We start from the raw sequence: 19,697 nt of genomic DNA on the forward strand, positions 1-19,697 counted from the left end.
ATGAAGACTTTGTCCATTGACAGGTATGGATCCAGCAGAAATTGTAGTACCTTTAACTAATGAGGAAATTTCCTCTTTATGGAATGATAATGAATATTGGCAAAGAGCTTGCAGTAATTTTTTGGGAGAGATTAACAACTGTTATCCAAAAAGCAAGAGAATAGGTGGGTGGTGGTCGCACACGCCTTTAATCCCAGCACTCAGGAGGCAGAGGCAGGTGGGTCTCTGTGAGTTCGAGGCCAGCCTGGGCTACAGAGCGAGTTTCAGGAAAGGCGCAAAGCTATACAGAGAAACTCTGTCTTGAAAAACCAAAAAAAAAAAAAAAAAAAAAAAAAGAGAGAGAGAGAATAGAATACATAAAAAGAACCGATTGGATCTTTCCTCACATTGTAAGGCAAAAACCAATCTCTGGAGTCCCCACATTCTATACTGATGCAAATAAATCAGGAAAGGTAGGATATAAATCAGGAGATTTAAGTAAAGTGGTTCAAAGCCCTTACAATTCTGTACAAAAGTCAGAATTGTATGCCATTGTTATGGTACTAATGAACTTCCCAGAACCTCTCAATATAGTTACCGACTCTCAATATGCAGAGAGACTTGTTTTACATATTGAAACTGCTCAACTTATTCCTGACAAAACAAAATTAACTTCACTATTTATACAATTACAGGAAATCATCAGAAATAGAGAACATCCTATATATATTGTGGGGCGTTTACCCAACCACCCCCACAGTTCCCCAGAGTTTTCTTGAGTGCGAGCAGCAGGAAATATTAGATAGAAGGATTTATTGCTGAGAATATCACGGAGATAAACAGATAGAAAATAAAGGATAGCCTCGAGAGGGCCTGGAACCTATTCCAACGGGCCCCTACTGTCTCTGCCCCAGGGTTTTTATAGAGACACCAAGGGGTGGAGCAAAAGACCTCCTCCCCCAGCACAGCCAAGTGCAGACCATCCCAGACACCTGCACTTAGGCCCGTGGTCTAATCATCCTCTATGCAGACCTGCTGGGTAAAGCCACGAGGAACCCGAGAACGGGCTCCCACAATATATAACACACATCAGATCCCATATGGGTCTGCCAGATCCTGTAGCACAAGGTAATGATGAGACTGATCAGTTATTAGTAGAAAATGTGCTAAAGGCCTCAGAATTTCATGAAAAACACCATGTAAATAGCAAAAGTTTGAAAAAGGACTTTTTCATCACTTGGCAACAAGCCAAGAAATCATAAAAATATGTTCTGCTTTTTCCTTCTATAACCAAACTCCATTACCTGCAAGAAGTAATTCTAAAGATATTTAAAAAAATGAAATTTGAGAGATGGATGTGTTTCATTTTGCTGAATTTGGAAAATTAAAATATGTACACCACACCATTAATATCTACTCAGGATTTCAATGGGCAACTACTTTGAGTTCTGAAAGGCTGATTCTGTAATTACACACCTATTAGAAGTTATTGTCATCATGGGAATACCTGTACAAATTAAGACTGACAATGCTTCAGCATATGTCTCTAGTAAAATGAAACAGTTTTTTGCTTATTACAATATAAAGCATATTATAGGTATACCGTATAATCCTGCAGGGTAGGCGGTTATAGAAAGATCGAATTGAACTCCAAAGGATATGCTAAATAAACAGAAAGGGGTAATAATGACCCCTAGAAATAGATTACATTGCTGTGGGATGGTCTGTATGTCAAGTGTGTTGCTGATTGGTCAGTAAATAAATCACTGATTGGCCATTGGCTAGGCAGGAAGTATAGGTGGGACAAGGAGAAGAATTCTGGGAAGTGGAAGGCTGAGAGGGAGACACTGCCAGCTGCCACCATGACAAGCTGCATGTGAAGATGCCGGTAAGCCACGAGCCATGTGGCAAGGTATAGATCTATGGAAATGGATTAATTTAAGCTGTAAGAACAGTTAGCAAGAAGCCTGCCACGGCCATACAGTTTGTAAGCAATATAAGTCTCTGTGTTTATTTGGTTGGGTCTGAATGGCTGTGGGACTGGCGGGTGACAGAGATTTGTCCTGACTGTGGGCCAGGCAAGAAAACTCTAGCTACATTACATGATGCTTTATTGATCTTGAATTTTCTTTCTTTCTTTCTTTTTTTTTTTTTTTGGTTTTTCGAGACAGGGTTTCTCTGTGTAGCTTTGAGCCTTTCCTGGATCTTGCTCTATAGATCAGGCTGGCCTCAAACTCACAGAGATCTGCCTGCCTCTGCCTCCTGAGTGCTGGGATTAAAGGCGTGCGCCACCACCGCCCGGCGATCTTGAATTTTCTTAATGCTGATGAGAAAGGAACAACAGCTGTAAAAAGACATTGGATAATAGAAAAAAAAAAAAACTCCTGAGCTAAATCAACCTGTCTAAATGGAAACCAGGATATGTGCTACATTGAGGAAAGGGTTTTGCTTTTGTTTCCTCAGGAGAAGAAAAGCTATGGATACCAACAAAATTAATAAAAATTTGAACAGGAGAAACCCCTTGATGAGGAGAAGTTATAGCTCATCCACTGATTGTAGAGACCCACAGTAGTGAGAAACTACTCAGGATCAGAGAATCTGACCTTGCTTTACCCATCAGGGCTGTATAAGGAAATTATTTGGTCACGGATGTGTTTACTAGATGTTTGGAAGGGTCTACACTTGGCTGTACGTGTGCTTTGATCTAGCAAGGGGGAGGTATTTCCCCCTGCCCCTTGGCATGCTATAAAAAGCCCTTTTGAAAAAATAAAAAAGGCCACTGTGTATTAACCCAGGTCCTCCTGAAGCTATCCTGTATTTCTATCTTTCTCCTTTTTGCTATTTTTCTATCTGATACTTTCTTATTCTTCTCTCCTCCTCATAGGAACCCTTGAAAAGGTGGGAGCTGGCCTCCCAGAGATGGTGCCCTAAATGTGGGACCCCTACAAATGGTACCAGAACTTGGGACTTGAGTGCAGAGGAAATAAGTAAGAGAGAGTAAGGGGTACCATGGAAGCAGCTGAACATGTTCAGTTATTAATTAAAGATTAGGTGGTGGTATTCTATTCTTTGGGAGTAAAACTGTATGTAGATAAGCAGAGAGGCTAAAAGTTAAGCCAAAGCAAGTAGTAAAAGTTAGGTTGCAGCAAGTTTTTCTCTCTCTGTCCATGTTTCTCTTTTCTCTCTCTCTCAATTTCTATCTACTAAATTAGGTAAAAATATGGGCTTTAGGTCTAGGGATACGGTGAAAGTCACTTAGGATAAGAGTAGTTCCCCACCCCCCAGCACAGATGTGATCTGGAATGCAAAAAGCAGTATCTGGGGCTGCCCAGCTACTGCAGTCTTGGTGATCAGAGAGCAGCTGCTCCAGCCAGGTATCGGTGGCTGAGACCCACAGGGCATCATCGCAGAACTGGCAGATGCTGAGAAAGCATCCAGAGCAGCAGGTTTCTGCATACTTTCTGCCGTGAAAAAGTCGAGGTAAGGAGCAGCAGTGGTGGCAAGAGTGCAGGAGAGCTTTGGATCCCAGCGACCAGAGCAGGTCTGTCAGCAGGCAGCTGGAGAGGGAGCGCAGAAGCCTTGGCTGATGCGTGAGAGACAAAGCCTCCAGAGAAAGATGCCTGCAGAGTGCACACCCAGAGGGCCAGGGAGCAGGCACCTTCGAGTTTGAGTACATTCCAGGGACACCGGAGTCCCTGCGGAGGTCAGGCAGCATCCCCAAGGGTGGAACCACGGCAGAGGTGGTTCAGGACCCGAGGGAAGCCGCTGGCTGATGGGACACCCAGGTGGGTTGAGCCCTGGCATGGAGAGAGCAGTGGGGGTTTTGAAATCCTCCCTGCAATGAAAAGAACAGAGTCTAAGTCCCTAGCAGCAGCTGCAATGGAAGCAAGGGAAATGCTGAGGTGATGCAGAGCTATGTTCCAGGCTCAAGAGTGGCAGTAGTGCTGCAGACTCAGGGGAAACTTCTGGGTGACAGAAAGCTGGGGTGAGATATGCTGTAACTCAGGCCAGCCCGAGCTCCCAGGAGCAGAGTAAGGTGGAGTTGCCCTGAGGACAGCAATTGGCTCTGCAAGCAGGGCAGCCCACAGAGGCTTCCCAGACTCTGGCTGCTGCATGCGAAGACCACCAGAAGAGCAGATAATGGAGCCGGGAGAGCAGCTATGGCTGGGTTTCCTCCTGGAGCTATGGTTACTGAATGAGAAGCTGCAGCTTGTAGTGGCTGGGAGGTACTTCGAGCTCCAGTGGCATGAGGTGATTGAGAGCCTAGGGCCAGGCAGGCCAGTTACCAGAGGCTCAGACAGAGTGGGACTGTAAAAGCAATGGGAGGAGCCAGGAGCCAAAAGCTGTGCAGTTTCTGTTTGCTGGCTGTAAGCAGGTCTCTTTTGAAAAGACTGCCCCAGCTCTCTCTGAGGCAGAGTTCCTAGGGGAAGACTGTCATAAAGTGCCTCATAGCTGAGAGTGAAAGTTTCAGACACTTGTTTGAACTGAGTTGAACTGTTACATTCAAGGGAACTGCAAAAAGTTTTTCGTTGTGGGTTTCTTCATATTGGTAACTTTAAGACTGGTATCAGAAAGCTTTCAGTGGAACTGTAAGACTAATATCAGAAAGCTTTCAGTGGAACATTAAGACTGGTATCAGGACTTTTTGAACTTTTCAGACTTAAGAAATGGGATGGGGGCTGGAGAGATGGCTCAGGGGTTAAGAGCACTGACTGCTCTTCCAGAGGTCCTGAGTTCAATTCCCAGCAACCACATGGTGGCTCACAACCATCTGTAATGAGATCTGGTACCTAATAAATAAAATAAATCTTTAAAAAAAAAAGAAAGAAATAAATGGGATGGGCCAGGCTTCAGTGGTGCATGCCTTTAATCCCAGCACACAGGAGGCAGAGCCAGGTGGATCTTTGTGAGTTCGAGGCCAGCCTGGTGTGCAGAGTGAGATCCAGGGCAGGCACAAAACTACACAGAGAAACCCTGTCTCGAAAAACAAAAAAAACAAAAAAAACAAAACAAAAAAAAAAAGAAAAGAAATGGGATGTACAGGAGTGATTCAATTGCAATGGGACAATTTTGATTTCACCTATATACTCTATCAAGTGTGATGACTTATGAATTGCTTTGTGTATGCATATATGTTTTATTAACTGTGGTGACTCACAAACTTTGTGTTGAAATGGAACTGTTTATGGAACTGTTATTTAGGTATGGATGGAACTGGTTTTGTGTAGAAATGGAGACGTTTGGGTTTTTTTCTACTCAGGCTCAAGATGCAGCTTAAAAAATTATAAAGAAAAAGGGAAGTTAATATTCCTCAGTCTCTTTAATTAAAAAAAATTTCTTGTCCCTTAAGTGGATTAATGTTAACTTGTCTTAATGTACTTTATGTTTTGTTAGCAAGAAATGCAAAAAATTCTATTAAAAGATTGCTTTTGGAAGTTTGCTGAAGTTTGTAAAGGGTAAATAGTTCTATTGAGAGTTTGCTTTTGGATGTAAGTTTGTAAGAATTGTAATTGTGTATCGTAATAGTCATACTAGAATTATGTTAACTTGTTGATAGTGATGAACCATGGTTTGGTGAAGCTAAGAGAGTCTTTAGGTTTGATGTGGTTGCATCAAAAGTTTACTGATTTATTTGATGCTGTTGTATCAAGAGTTTATTGATTTAAAAAAAGAGCTTGGTGCAGCTGAGGCTGCTATAGATATTTTAGACCCATTCAAAAAGAACACTCCATCTTGGTCATTTTTTACTCCTTTACTGGAAGATGTGGCAGCCCTAGGGAGCAGAAGTATTGCTGTGGTTGTTCCAGCTACTTACAAGCTTTTGGTAGGGACCTGATTTAGAGCTGCATAGAGTTAAGCTCTGTACTTTCACCTGCCAGAGGCTGGTAATCAGAGATGGGTAAGTTCTTCTTGCTAGCTGCCAACCTAAGACAGAGTACACTTGAAAGTGTATCTCCATGACAGGTAAGGCTGATTAGTGAAGAAGGATGATCTAAGTAAGGCAGGCATAGTCTATCTGAGGGGTCTGAGGGGCCCTTTAATATATTAAGAAGTGGGGAGCTGTAGAGACTCATAGAGGTTTCCTAATGAGAAATTCCTCAGGGTCAGAGAATCTGTGCTTGCTTTACCCAGCAGGGCTGCATAAGAAGATGATTTGTTTATGGGCATGTTTATCAGGTGTTTGGAAGTATCTACACTTGGCTGTACAGTGTGCTTTAACCTAGCAAGGGGGAGATCTTTTGCCCTGCCCCTTGGCAATATTATAAAAAGCCCTTTTGAATAAACAGAAAAGGCCATTGGGTATTGACCCAGGTACTCCTGAAGCTATCCTGTGTTTCTGTCTTTCTCTTCTTTGCTATCTTTCTATCTATATTTTCTTATCCCTCTATCCTCCTAATAGAAACCCTTTAAAAGGTGGGAGCTGGCCTCTCACAATGAATGTGACAATTCTACAAGTTGTAAGGAAAACTCACCAAACAGGGTTGGGGCAGGGCTCTGATTTTGTCTTTACAGGATAGTAGGAATACCCATCTTCAAGAAGTCAGAAGGCTTTAGACATCTAGATGTCTACAGCAGAAGGGAAGGCTATATAGAAAAAATTTACAAGCAAAGAAAATTGGACCTATTGGTAACAATATACTCAACAGGGTAATATCTCACTGCGTAACATTAAAATCTCTTTACCTCCAGAAAAGTTATAGTCTCAACTCAATTATAAACAAAACTGGCTTCAGAGTTGGAATGTGGCTCTCTCCTTCTCTAAACCCAAGCATGTTGCTAAAAGAAAAAAATAACAGATTCTGTCTCATAGCAGAAGAGCCAACTGGTGTGGGACAGAAGAAAGCCAATAATCTAGGGAACTATTGTTGTCAAGATTCTATTTCTTTCCATGCTTATTCTTGATTCCTTAGAACGTTTCTTTACATATCATGTCATCTTAAAATTTAAACTTTCCACAGTGAAAAAATAAATCTTTCTAAAAGCAATCTCTGAAGTCTCCAGAAGGAAGATGGGGCCCCTCAACTGGTGTTGGGTTTTTTGGCTCTTTTTTGGGGGGCCCACCACCCAGCTCCCAAATAAATCACACACAGAGGCTTATTCTTAATTATTTTTATTTATTTATTTATTTTTTTGGTTTTTCGAGACAGGGTTTCTCTGTGTAGCTTTGCGCCTTTCCTGCAACTCACATGGTAGCCCAGGCTGGCCTCGAACTCACAGAGATCCTCCTGGCTCTGCCTCCTGAGTGCTGGGATTAAAGGCGTGCACCACCACCGCCCGGCCTTATTCTTAATTATAAATGCCTGGCCTTAGCTTGGCTTAGTTTCTAGCCAGCTTTCCTTAACTTTAAATTATCCAGTCTATTACCTTTTGCCTCTGGGCTTTTCCCATTCTCTTACTTTTGTAAATCTTATTCTACTCTGTGGCTTGCTGTATAGCTGAGTGGCTGACCTCTGGAGTCCACCTCCTTCTTTGGATCCTAGTTCCTTTTTTTTTCTCCTCCTAGTTTTCTCCTTCTATATATACTCTCTGCCTTCCAGCCCTGCCTATTCTTTCTCCTGCCTTGCTATTAGCCAGTTCTTTATTAGATCATCAGGTATTTTACACAGGCACAGTAACATAGCTTCACAGTGTTAAACAAATGCAACATAAACAAAAGTAACACACTTTAAAATAATATTCTACTACACTCAACAACATCTCTACCTGGTCCATAATGATGTCATTGAGCTGATAAACACCACTCAGTGGTTGGCTGTGGACTGCAAACTCTTCAAGACAGTTCCAAGCCAGAACTTCAGATAAACCTTACCTATTACTCTGAGGCTGGCTACAAATGTTACAGCTAGTCCTTTTGAGACTTAACCATTGTTTAGCTTTCTTACAGGGTCCCGCAGAGATACTGTTGCCCCCTAGACAGCATGAAGCAATTTTAAGACAACTATGTCCCATCTCCCAAAAGGTTTTGTTTTCTTTTTCTTTTTTTTCTGGAGCTGAGGACTAAACCCAGGACCTTGCACTTGCTAGACAAGCGCTCTATCACTGAACTAAATCCCCAACCCCAAAGGTTTTGTTTTCTCAGAGTTATAGACAATTGTCATCTGTTAGGGCTTGGTTATAAGTTGTAATAAGGTTGGTATCAGGGACTTGGGGGGTATGGCCCCTTGATAGTCCCCTCCCAGGGTCTGGAAAGAATCTACAACCAGCTGATAATTTAATCTTTGATGAAAAGAAATGAATCTATGTACACAAAACTCCTTAGTCCATACACTTTATTATTCTGTGTCAGTTCTCTCTATATACAGCTTCTATTCTGCTCTCATGCCTAACTCCTTTCTTGCCTGATTTCTCTCTACCTTTATCTGTTGTCCCCTCTAAGTTCTATCTTAATTCTCTCATCTTAGTTCTGCCCCGTCTAGGTTCTTATCCATCTATTTCCTTCCCATCTTAGCTCCTCTCCCATCTCCTTCTTTCTCATCTTGTTCTTCCCCATCTGGCTCTTCCTCATCTTCCATCTTGTTCCTCTAGTACTCTGTTTTAGCCCTTCAATCCAGTTCTTCCCATCTTTTCCATTCCTCTCAATCTAGTTCTTCCCATCTAGTCTGTTCCTTTCTAGTTCTTACTCATCTAGTTCTTCCGTTCTCTTTTTTCCTCTCTCTCTCTCCTCCTCTCTGCCTCTTTATTCTCTCTGTTCTCCCCAAGTCTCTCAGAAATCCAGTTATAAACCCAAGCAATAGCAATCCTCTGGCCGAGCAAGGTCACCAGGCTTGAATTCTTACGAGGTCGTAAAGGTAAGAATTTTCTTCAGGCAGTGACCATCAGGCTTTCTTTTACAACCCAAAATGGGAGTGGTAAAAGAGGAGGTCAACTGAGTGCTAATGACCGGTTAGTATATCAAAAAGAGGATCTATGTGCTCAGTCTACATTCCTAGAAGTGGTTAGGTAAGAAGTTAGGGGTCTATTAGTAAGGTTTTATAAGAAAGGTGGGTCTCACCCTAAATTGCACAAGAAATAAAGCTATCCGCCTGACCTAGGAGAATGCTTGATAGGCATTTTAGATAAGTACACTGTTAGGAGTTCTTGGAAGCACACAAGAAAATCATTTTAGGAACCAGCTAATATATATGCTAAAATCACCAAGACTTCTTAAACCATGGCCTGACCTTTGGAGGAGTCCTTGACTTTTCCAAGTAGTAGCTTTTGTGATAGTAGCTGAATTCCATTACATTTTCCTGCAGCTTGCAGCAGGTTGGGGGTGGAACAGTAAAGTTTAGACTCAGGATTCCCCTTTGGAAAAGAAAAAGGGGGATAGGATAGGATAATAAGGTAGATTATTGTATCTACTTGTAAACTAAATCAGTAACTATCAGCTTTAGATAATTTGCATTGGTATGGATTCTTGTATATTGATATAAATATAAAATTATTTTTCTATTTCTGTTTAAGATAATTTCTATATTGATACAAATACAAAACTGTATTTGTCATATTGTACATATGTTCCTGTTTGAAATATTTTGTATAGTGATATAAATGTAAAATTATATTTGTCACACTGTATGTATATTCTATGTCTATTTAGGATATTTTGTATACTGAGGATATTGTTGTCATAGTGCACTATACATTTCTACCTCTGATTAAGATATTTTGTATATAATCAAAATTTTGAGGTCATTATTCTTATACTGCACATCTGTTTATAGATTATTTACTTTTATAATGTGAAGCCTTAGTCCTTAAGTTATTTAGGTTGTTAAGAACTATAGGTTTATAGTCACTCATGCTTATAATAATCATAGTCATGTAGTCAGGTTTTCTGGATATATAGAAATGTGTGTCAGATGGATAGGTAATCTTCAAACACTTCATAGACCTAGAAATTATGGCATTTAAATGTTTTGATAACTTAGAACTCTGTTGACACAAGACACAATTGCTCCAGGCAACACTGATCTATTCCTGAGAGAATGTTGGGCTTTGAAGACACTCCATATGGAAGTTTGTATTCCTCTTGGCAAAAAATGGCCTCTTGGGCAAAGAACTGCCCTTGCCTTGGCTGCTGGCAATATGCTCACTGTCCTTTCCAGATGAACAGGACATAAGGAAAAGTGACTGCTGAACCCCGCCAAGACAGGGTAAGATGGTCGTTCAAAATTCCTGCTTCTGAAAATGGTCTGTCAGATATTCTAGGCCTGTTGCCAAAAATGGATCCCCCAACTGTAGCTAGAGTTTTCCTGCCTGGCCCATAGTCAGAAGTAATCTCTCTCACCTGCCAGTTCCACAGCCGCTCAGACCCAACCAAGTAAACACAGAGACTTATATTGGTTACAAATTGTATGGCCGTGGCAGGCTTCTTGCTAATTGTTCTTAAGCTTAAATTAATCCATTTCTATAAGTCTATACCTTGCCACGTGGCTCATGGCTTACCGGCATCTTCACATGCTGTTTGTCATCTTGGCAGCTGGCAGTGTCTCTCTGACTCAGCCTTCCACTTCCCAGCTTTATTCTCCTCCTTGTCCCGCCTATACTTCCTGCCTAGCCAATGGCCAATCAGTGTTTTATTTATTGACCAATCAGCAACACATTTGCTATACAGAACATCCCACAGCTCCCAACAGTGCTGAGAAACATTAGGTGACTGTCCAGGCTGCCTGCTGTCTCTGTCAATTCTTGCAATTTTTTAGAAGTTGCTTCCTTGCACTTCCTGTTTACTCAGGCAATATTATTTTCCTTCTCAAGTCTTTTATGGTGTTGAAGACTAGATAGTTATAGTTACAATCTTTCTTGTATCTTAGCTAAGAACGTATTGGGTACTAGAGTTAGATTCTTCAGGATAGGACAGCTATTGGAGTAATCTCTGTAATTTGCCATCCACCTATGGTCTGGACATTTCTGGACAATTAGCATGTGTTTCTTGTTTGATGTTATTCTTGTTGGTTGTATTTCCATTTTTGTTTATGTTATCACCCTTTATTTCTCCTGAACAATACTTAATAATTGTTCTTATTGTATATAGTTTGTATTAGGTTTAGAACCTTCTTATTTAGACAAAAAGGGGAAGCATAGTGGTATTTGCTCCACCCATGACCTTGGGCTCTTCAGCCTGAAAGAGGCAGTGCTTCTTTCCTTCATGTGTGACCTTTTAAAAGGAAAGAGCTTGCCGGGCGGTGGTGGCGCACGCCTTTAATCCCAGCACTCGGAAGGCAGAGGCAGGCAGATCTCTGTGAGTTCGAGGCCAGCCTGGGCTACCAAGTGAGTCCCAGGAAAGGCGCAAAGCTACACAGAGAAACCCTGTCTCAAAAAAAAAAACAAAACAAAAAAACAAACAAAAAAAAAAAAAGGAAAGAGCTCTTCTTCTTGGAGTGATTGGATGGCCAGGTGCAATCACTCCCAGACAAAAGAGAAGATGATTTCAGCTGTTTACTTGGTTCTGTATTCGTGAATGTATTTTTCCTCAATTTATACCTTAATAAATCCATATTACCCATTAAATAGACTCACGTGGATTGATCTTAACAACCCTTTCCCCCATTCCCTTGTTCTTTCCCCCTTCTCCCTTGTCTTCTATCTCCTGTCTTTGTCTCTTGTTCTCCGCCCTCTATCCCTCTGGGGCAAATGAATCTCCTTTGTGCTGAGAATGTGGCCTTTGGGGTCCTAAGGCAATACCGTTCCCTTTCAGCTTTATTCAGAAGGGCTGGAGATATGGCTCAGCGGTTAAGAGCAGTGGCTGCTCTTCCAGGGGACCTGGGTTTGGTTCCCAGCACCCACATGGCAGCTCACAACTGTCTATAACTCCAGTTCTGGGGGATCTGACACCTCCACACAGACATACAGGTAGGCAAAACACCAATGCACTTATAATAAAAACAAATACGTTTAAAAAATATTTCAGAAATATTTGTGATCTTAAAGAGGGGGAGTTGTAACTGTCATGAGAGGAGAAAAGATATTCTATATTGATAATTTTAAAATGTTTGTTTTCATTTTACATGAATGAGTGTATCAGTGTGTATGGTGATAGAGGAGTTCAGAAGAGGGAGTTATATCCACCTGGGCTGAATTTAGAGGAAGTTGTGTGACAGTGGAGGTGAACTAAACTCGAGTCCTCTAGAAGAGCAGGAAGTACTAACCATTTCTTCAGTTCACCCAACCTTTTACAGTGGGTGATTCTGGCCCAGGTAATGTGTAGCGATAATGCCCTCGCTACCACCACCCCATGTCCCAGCGAGGGGCTGTGGATAGAAAAACAGAGACAAAAGACAGTGGGTCATTCGCCTCAGCAGAATGTCCAATGCCGTGTATTGAAAGAGGGAGGAAACCTTAAATACAGGCTTACAGCACAATGGGGAACCCCAGAGGGCAGAAGTTCACTACTGATGTTTACAATCTTGCATCTAAGCTGTTAACACCCAATATGCAGGATACACAAACAAGGAACTTCCCTAAAGCATTCAGGAGGGTGGATACTGGCAGGGAATTAGCATAGGGAGGACATCTGTTCAAGGTTGGCAAGCAGGCAACAGCTTACTCAATATGGGAGGAGGCCAGGGCCCTACAGGTCCCCCCTTTTTACCAAAAAAATGAGCTTCTGACTTAGGTTGTGTGGGACGTCAGCAGGTCACCTTACCTGTCATGGAGACACCTGCCCAGGCCACACAGGTGCTCTGTCTTAGGTTGGTGAGCATCCCCCCAAGCATTACCCATCTCTGAATACTCATTATCATACAGGCTCAACCACGTGAGCTGTAGAGTAAACTGTTGCCAAAGATCTCAAAGTGGTGCTAGGCTTGCAATCTGTGCGACACAGAAAAGACCAACAGAAGTCCTAACTCACCCATAGCCAGGAGGCTAAAGGCAATTGAGCCGTTCCCTTCCTTCAAGCCTTATGCAAATTGGAGTCCTCATAAGATGGTATCCCAAAACCAAATGGAACTTAAGTTTTAAAAATTTCAAAGCCAATCGAAATGTATATAACTACTGAATTAAATTTGTCATGCCCAATAGAATGAAAGAGTAATTAACTGTGGTAGCTACTTTTGCTGCCAGGGTCTCCACTGTGCTAGCTGTAGTAACCAATTATGAAATAGCAATCCCAGAAACAATAGCAGCAGTGGCCACCACTGCTATAACAGCAACAAGGCAGCAGCAATGTCAAATTCTCTTCTGGAGTGTGTGAGCATCCACTGGCATGGACACAACTCCAGGAACATGAACCACCAAGGCCCATTTTTCTTGATCCCAGCACGACTTAAGCTGGCAGCTCTGCAAAAGAACAACTGAGAACCATAAAGAAAAACAGGCAGCTCACAAGGAGCAGAACTAATGGACTCAATAATGGCTACATTCAGGCTCACAAATTTTAAAAGTATCTTCAAAGGAGGCTAGATGAATTTCAGGAGGCCAATAAATGTTGCACAGAGCCACTCTTGAAAAGTAGGTATTACACCAGCTTGAAGAGAGGTTGCAAAATGTGAAAAGCCTTAACTGGCATGCTACTGTTAACAAATGGAGGTCAGTGACCTTCAGGGTTATCCTTAATCTCCAAGGTATCTGGGTGACATGTTCTCAAACATGCTTGAAAGAGCAGTTACCATACATTACCTTCTGAAGAATCCAACCGCATGGCTACAGTTCCTAGGCTTGCATTAATGTTTGCCAAGGCTAGCCGTATTGGGCTCTCAATCCTCTTTGGCATCAGAAGGGGAGAGTTCTTCATGAAGGCCCAATAGGTCTCTGCCATGTTGGGATTCAGCAGCAGCCACAGGGCACACACAGCACTCAAGAATCCAAAGAGGAACCTCATTGTCCTGTGGAAAGACACAAACAGATCCCTGGGCCCACACCAACACCAGATCGGGTCTCCTCCAAGTGCCAGTAGAAAGATCCTTCCATCACACCAGAGGATGATTTGCAACAAGATCCCTCCAGTGCTTATCTGCAGCAGATACTCAGCAGAATCCACAAATAAAAAAGTTAAAATATACAAAACAAGGGAAAAAATAGAATGTGGAGAGGAGAGATGAGCCCCTAGCTCCCCCCTTTTTACTTTAGCAATATATATTTTTAAGGTACGATGGTATCGTTCTACTATAGCCTGTCCTTGAGGATTACAAGGAATACCAGTCTTATTAATGATAGAAAAATCTTGGCAGAATATTGATCTTGTACTGCTGAAGGTGGGACCATTATCAGTTTTTATGCATTTTGGCACTCCCATGTAAGCAAAAGCATGAAGACAATGATTCTTTACATCTTTAAACTTTTCTCCTGAATGAGCAGAAGCAAAAATTAGAGAGGAATATGTATCAATAGACACATGGACATATTGTAATTTTCCAAATGAAGGCATGTGTGTGATGTCCATTTGCCACATATGATTAGGTAAAAGTCCTCAGGGATTAACTCCCAAATGAGGAACAGGTAAAAATTCAGCACAAATAGGACATGATTTAACTATCTGGATGGCTTGTTCCCAGGTTATGCCCATATGATGACAAAGAGATCCAGCATTAAGATGATAACGTTGATGCAAGTGAGTAGCCTTTTCAAAGGCAGAACAAACTAATGTGACAGCCACACAAGTAATGGCATCAGCCCTCTGATTACCTTCGCTTAGAGGTCCAGGCAATTGAGTATGAGCTCTAATATGGCCCACATAAAGGTTATGTGAGCGGGACCATATGAGTCCTTGCACTTGCAATAAATATTCATGAATTGGAGAAATGGATGGTATGTAGGCTGCTGTCTCTAAAGGCATAACTGCATGTGCCACATATTGGCTATCAGTATAAATGTTTAAAAGCTCATCAGGAAACATCTGTAAAGCCAGCAACAGTGCCTGTACTTCTACCATCTGGGCAGAAGTGCCCTGGACTTTCATTCTCTTCACTATGTTACCAGAAACTACCACGGCAAAACCACATGAATACCACATGGGCCTGAGGAATAGGAATCATCTATACTACCTTGGGAAATATAACAGGATGCAATTTAAAAAATTGACACACATCATTGGAGGGGTAGTAGTGAGTATCAAACCAACCCTGCATGGAGCATGTCAATATGGTCCAATCATTATCATTAGCTTGCAACCATGCTATTTGAGATTGGGTGTATGGGGTCACCACAATATCGGGCTCCTTACCAAAAGTTTGAACACTAATCTTGATTCCCTTAAATATAATCTGAACAACAGCCTGAGGATAAGGAGTAATGGTTTTTGCTGGAGAAGCTGTGGAATGTACCCATAGAGTAGGACCTGTTTGCCAAAACACTCTAGTAGGTGAATGAGAAAAACAAAATATTCATGACCTAAATAATGATAGGGAAAAAGATACCTGTACCTTTTCTGGGGCTATTTGTAAATTAGCCAGGCTAAGAACCTCTTGTAATTTACAAAAGGCATCAAGAACAAGTATTTTATCTTTAGCAGCCAATAAAATATCATCCATAAGTCAATCACAACTAAGTGCCAATGTTTAGGAATTGCCACAGGGGCAGGCAAACCAGGCTGTGTTGCTCCCATGAGAAGCATGGTTTTATTTACAGCTCTAAGATCCTGTAATAGCCTCCATTTTCCTGACTTCTTGTAGAGGCCAGTTGGGATCTCAGGATTCTTGTGAAATTATAGATATATCCAGCACCAGAATCCAGTAATCTTTCAATCTCAATCCCATGTAATTTTATTTTTAATTTAGGCTGTTTATCATTGATAACTGTTTGTCAAAACACCTTTTTTCCTGTACTTCCAAAGCCTCCAATTCTACATATAGGCTCCATTTTGCATTTAAAATATGAAAGCAATAATAATTGAGCAATTCTATCACCAGCTTCTGTTTCCATGGTCCTCTTTACATATACCAATTATTAAATCATTAAATACAATCTCTATAGGATTTGAAGAGGTAACTTTACATAATACTCTGGAGTGTTTTTATAAAATCTTAAAAAGAGGATCCTTTTTTATAGATTTCAAATAACATATTAATGTAAATAGCCAATTATTAACAATGTGGACCAAACAATTTTCCTGTATTTTATTTACTGGAAAAATAATTTTGTAACCTCTTTATCAGTAAGAGATTGTTATTTATGGGTTTATCTTAGCAACATTATTTAATAAGCTAACAACCCAATCCATTTCAGGTGTTATATTTCTATAGAATTAAACCAAGAATTTCTATAAAGCAACTTAAAGAACAGAGCCAAGTTTTCAGTAATGATCAACAGACAAGAGCACACCTAATACATAGTTCAAAATTATGAATCCTGTTCCTTTAGTTTATCTACCATGAGAATCAAATATTCATCCAAACATTTATTAAGACAATCAAAAGAACAGAACATCCTTTATACAATGAATGATTAATATACCTGGAAATTCAAACAGCATTGACTTAGCATTCCATGTCCTGACCTAAACCATTTTTCACCAGAAGTTGGGCCCATTTAAATTTTTAGTGCCAGTCCCTCTCCTGGCCTCTGCTCGCTTGCCCACCCACGAGTCTGTTCCCCTCATCGGCCTCGCGGCTGTGCCTCCCGCCTGCGTGTACCTGCCTGCTGCTGTTCTGGGCTTTCTTGCACATGCCTTTGCTGCCATGCTGGGTGCGTGCCCCACACATGCGCACTCCCGTTTAAACTTTCCCTTACTCCCGTGAAGGCACTACCTAATAACGAGTCATTCCCACCATAAGGGAAAAACAGAAAACCATTTCCCATGAAGGGATCCTAAATATTGAATTATTCCCACTCTGAAGAAAAAATGAACATTTAAACCGAAATTAAGCAAACAGACAACGAAACTTCTATGACTCTTTGTAATTCAGATGCTGCTGCTCTGTGCTGGCAGGCAGAAAGAGCTCAGAGTTTCAGCTATCCTGAAAATTCTATATTGGAAAGAACCCTTTCTCTTTCCTTCATCCTTCCTCTACAGGGCCCTAAAAATTTTTAGGCCTAGTTTCAAAATTTTCCCTCTTTTTACCGAGAAAATCCTTTTTTTCTGATTAAAATTTTTCTCCCTTTTCTAACGGGAAATTTCCTTTCCTTCCCTCTTCTCTATTGGGAAGATTTCCTTTTTTTTTTTTTTTATTTTCATGAAATCTTTAGCTGTCTTGCCCTATCTTAACTTCAGTGGTGTTCTATTTGCACCCATGACAATTCACCCTTTTCTTTTCTTTTTTCTTTAAATTGCTGGCCAGCCTTACCCAGGTGTCCATCAGCTTGTCCTTTCTTTCTTGGATCTCAATGGGCCCTCCATTTGTAGCAATAATGCCCATGCTACCACCACCCGTTTACCATGTCTGAGCGAGGGGCTGTGGATAGAAAAACAGAGACAAAAGACAGTGGGTCATTCGCCTCAGCAGAATGTCCAATGCCGTTTATTGAAAGAGGGAGGAAACCTTAAATACAGGCTTACAGCACAATGGGGAACCCCAGAGGGCAGAAGTTCACTACTGATGTTTACAATCTTGCATCTAAGCTGTTAACACCCAATATGCAGGATATACAAACAAGGAACTTCCCTAAAGCATTCAGGAGGGTGGATACTGGCAGGGAATTAGCATAGGGAGGACATCTGGTCAAGGTTGGCTGTAGCTAGAGTTTTCCTGCCTGGCCCACGGTCAGGGCAAATCTCTCTCACCCGCCAGTCCCACAGCCACTCAGACCCGATCAAGTAAACACAGAGACTTATATTAGTTACAAACTGTATGGCCGTGGCAGGCTTCTTGCTAACTGTTCTTATATCTTAAATTAATCCATTTCCATTAATCTATACCTTGCCACATGGCTCGTGGCTTACCGGCATCTTCACATGCGGCTTCTCATGGTGGCGGCTGGCAGTGTCTCTCTGTCAGCCTTCCACTTCCCAGAATTCTTCTCCTTGTCCCGCCTATACTTCCTGCCTAGCCAATGGCCAATCAGTGATTTATTTACTGACCAATCAGCAACACACTTGACATACAGACCATCCCACAGCACTTCCCCTTTTCTTTTCTTAAAAAGGAAGGTTTTAACCTTTACATATCTCCAAAGTCAGCTTGGTATATTTGGGAATTTGGGCGTAGCTTCTCTTACTACTTCCTGCTGGAGGGGGGCGCTGTATCTTATGGGGATACAAAGAAAATTTTAGAATTATGGAATAGTCCATGAGGGTATGTCGTCTGAGCCAGTTACCTTGAAACCATTCTGGATGTTGGATCATCAGGGCCATGGTGTCATCGGAGACCTTTCAGGGGGTCTTGGCTGGTCAAACCTGATGTATCTTAATCTTGAACAAATCCATAGCCTCTGGCTTTCTGTGGAAACAAAATCAGAGCCTCCTTTCCAAAGCAACATATCCTTACATCCAAATTTTGAAGTCAAGGTACCTTTAAAATATACATTTTGGCATAACTCAACAGCTTTTGTAATCAAATGTTTTTCTTTAGTTACAAATATCAAAGAGAACATAATCCAGATTCTCTGTGTGGTAGCCATCTTTACGTGGCTTATTTTTTTATATTAGCTTGAGCCTATTGCTTTAAACTGCAGCCTTCTAAGCCTGAAACGGCGCTGGCGCTATGGCTGCTGGCTCCGCCCACTTCAGCTTCCCAACATGGCGGTAGTACGTTTTCCGCCAGCTCTGGGAGCCATCAACTCTCAGAAATAGTGGGTCTATGCTTCTATCAAAGTAGCGTGTAGCCCAGAAACCTCTTTTTTTTTTTTTGTACTAGCAAAGGCTAAATCCACCACACAGCTTAATGTGCCACTTGCAGAGGCCTCATTCCCGCCATACTGCAGGTCGAGCATGCACGCCAGGAACCCGCCATAGTAGCTCAAACACACAGGCTGCCGCTAGCTTGAAAGAGACAACTAGGAGCTGTTTTTAGCTCCGCTTTAGAATCTTTTTACTCAGGTTTTAGGTGGAAACTCTTGCCAACACGTTGGACGCCATTTGTAGCTCAAGTTTTCCTGACTGGCCCACAGTCAGGACAAATCTCTGACACCCGCAAGTCCCACAGTCACTCAGACCCAACCAAATAAACACAGAGACTTATATTGGTTACAAACTGTATGGCCGTGGCAGGCTTCTTGCTAACTGTTCTTACAGCTTAAATTAATCCATTTCCATAAATCTATACCTTGCCACGTGGCTTGTGGCTTACCAGTACTTTACATCTGGCTTGTCCTGGTGGTGGCTGGCAGTGTCTCTCTCTCAGCCTTCCACTTCCCAGAATTCTTCTCCTTGTCCCGCCTATACTTCCTGCCTAGCCAATGGCCAATCAGTGATTTATTTACTGACCAATCAGCAACACACTTGACATACAGACCATCCCACAGCACTACTTTGGAGATATGTAAAGGTTAAAACCTTCCTTTTTAAGAAAAGAAAAGGGGAAGTGCTGTGGGATGGTTTTCTCTGTGTAGCTTTGCTCCTTTCCTGGAACTCACTTGGTAGCCCAGGCTGGCCTCGAACTCACAGAGATCCGCCTGGCTCTGCCTCCTGAGTGCTGGGATTAAAGGCGTGCGCCACCACCGCCCGGCTGGAACATGTTTTTAAGTTTTACCTGAGATAAGCTTTATTAGAGACAGATTATTTTAAGGCATCTGTTTCCTTTATTAGTTTAGCATACAGGAGACACAGGTGATCAATTGCTGAGAGCATTTAACAGTAATAGATTGTTATATTAAAGTCTGTTTTTGCAGGGCCCGGACACTTTTGGGTCTGGGGGTGTAAA

Source organism: Peromyscus eremicus, chromosome 17 (genome assembly GCF_949786415.1).
Source record: "Peromyscus eremicus chromosome 17, PerEre_H2_v1, whole genome shotgun sequence".
In the NCBI taxonomy this organism is placed as follows: domain Eukaryota; kingdom Metazoa; phylum Chordata; class Mammalia; order Rodentia; family Cricetidae; genus Peromyscus; species Peromyscus eremicus.